This window comes from Mastomys coucha, unplaced genomic scaffold (genome assembly GCF_008632895.1).
Source record: "Mastomys coucha isolate ucsf_1 unplaced genomic scaffold, UCSF_Mcou_1 pScaffold16, whole genome shotgun sequence".
NCBI lineage: Eukaryota > Metazoa > Chordata > Mammalia > Rodentia > Muridae > Mastomys > Mastomys coucha.
Genome location: NW_022196898.1, coordinates 68,682,447 through 68,684,473, shown reverse-complemented (window position 1 = coordinate 68,684,473; position 2,027 = coordinate 68,682,447). Strand labels below are relative to the sequence as shown.

General features: G+C 45.9%; 1 long non-coding RNA gene across 1 annotated transcript in view; it reads right to left on the bottom strand.

Moving 5' to 3' along the window:
- Nucleotides 1-359: 359 nt before the first annotated feature.
- Nucleotides 360-2,027, bottom strand: part of LOC116094288 — a 4,807-nt gene continuing 3,139 nt past the window's right edge. The window contains exon 3 of the long non-coding RNA XR_004120025.1: nt 360-1,418. This is a non-coding gene — a long non-coding RNA (uncharacterized LOC116094288). The remainder of the gene's footprint in view (nt 1,419-2,027) is intronic.

Below are 2,027 nucleotides of genomic sequence, written 5' to 3'. Positions count from 1 at the left end.
AGGCTGCTATGAACATGGTGGAGCATGTGTCCTTATTACATGTTGCAGTATCTTTTGGGTATATGCTCTTTTAAACCAGCATCTCCCCTACCACACTCTTGCTCCTCACTCCTGAGAGGTAGCCATGACAATTTTGAACTTCCCCAAATAAACCTTCTTCCCACCCATGGAGTGGCATCCTTGGGTGGTGTCATTGTGCCCTCACTACAATTCTGTGTGACAACGGGAATACAGAACAACCAAAGAAAAAAGCGGAATCACGGATTTGGTGGTTATTGTGTGAATGTAACTTACAGTCTAACGGAACCCGAGATTTTTGACTTCTGGTCTCAGACCACATTCAGGAGACAGCTGATGTGTTCATGTCCAAAGTCAGATTTATTCACGATCTTTCTTTCTTGGGGTGGGGAGAGGTAGAGCAATAGTTCAGATTGGGCCTGAACTCAGTATGTATCACAGGAGGAGATGACCTTGATCTTCCTCTCTCCACCTTTTGAGTGATTGAAGGCACGAGTCACCCCACCTGGTTTGGGCAGTGCCCAGTGATGAACTCAGGTCCTTGTGAATACCAGACAAGCACTCCACCAGCTGAGCTCCCCAGCCATTGCAGGACTGTCTCCCTCCTTTCTCTCATCTAGCTGCACTACCCATAGACTTACAGGTGCCGACACTTTCTTTATGCATCTCACCCAAAGAGCAAACACACAGCACAGAAAGGATGCCTGACTCTCAAGGTTGGGCTGTTATTAAAAGCACTGACTTGGGAGTTAGACGTGGGTGGCTTATATATATTGACTTTACTACTCAGTGGTGTTAGTTAAACACCACCGTTTCTTACCAATAGAATAAATACAGTATAGAAAGTTTTCAGTGAAGTTTACATTTAAATGCAGAGACTTCTTCAGCTTACAATTAAAGATGCATTTAATATACCCAATCTACTGAGCATCATTGCTTGCTGATGCAATGACCTATGTTACAGGGCTGACTAGACACTGTAGCTGGCTCCGGCCTAGCATCTCAAGGGGGTCTGTCTCTCGCTACCAGAAGCTGGAGAGCTGTGTATGTATCAAAAGTCACAAATTGAACTGAGTTTCTGTTAAGTGCTGTTGCCTTTGCACCTCTGTGAAGCTGAAAACAATCGCAACTCTAAAGACATGGCTAAGACAGGGAACATCTGTAAAGGCTTGACGCCTCTCAGGGCCTGACAAACCGTGGTTATTAGCAGCATTTAGCTAACATTCTCTCTTCTCAGTGAGTTTCCACTCACAAGCAAGACCTCTTGCCTGCCTGCTTAGTGTTCACTACAGCATTGTGCTGCTGAGGAGATTAGTGTAGGAGACCTTCTATGTCTTCTCCAGTTCTTAGGGGCTGACTTGCTTCCAGATGGCAGTGGCTCCTGAGCGCCTCTGTGGTAACTTTAAAAAAATTAATTAATTAATTAATTAATTACCATCCCAAACACTGTCCCCTCTCTCAGTCCCCCTCCAAGAGTCCCTTCCTCTTCTGCCTTTCCTTCCCCTCTGAGAGGGTGGGGGCCCCTTGGGTATCTTCCCACTCTGGCACAAGTTTCTGCAGATTAGGCACATCCTCTCTCACCGTGGCTAGAGAAGGCAGTCTTATGTGCCAGGGGTAGGGGGCTTTGTTCAGCCTGTGTATGCTCTTTGCTTGGTGGCCCAGTCTCTGAGAGCTGCCAGTGGTCCAGGTTAGTTGACTGTTGGTCTTCCTGTGGAGTTTCTATCCTCTTCAGGGCATTCAGTCTTTCCCCCAACTCTTCCATAAGAGTCTCCAACCTCTGGAGGTCCAGTGTTTGGCTGTGGTGTTTGAATCTCTTTCGGTCAGTTGTATAGAGCTTTTCAGAGGACAAGTATGCTAGGCTCTTTAATCAAGCATAACAGAGTATCATTAATAGTGTCAGAAATTGGTGCTTGCCCATAGGATGGGTCTCAGGTTGGGCTAGTTATTGGTTGGGCCTTCCTTCAGTCTCCAGTCCATCTTTGTTTCTGCATTTTTTTTTTTTTTTTTTT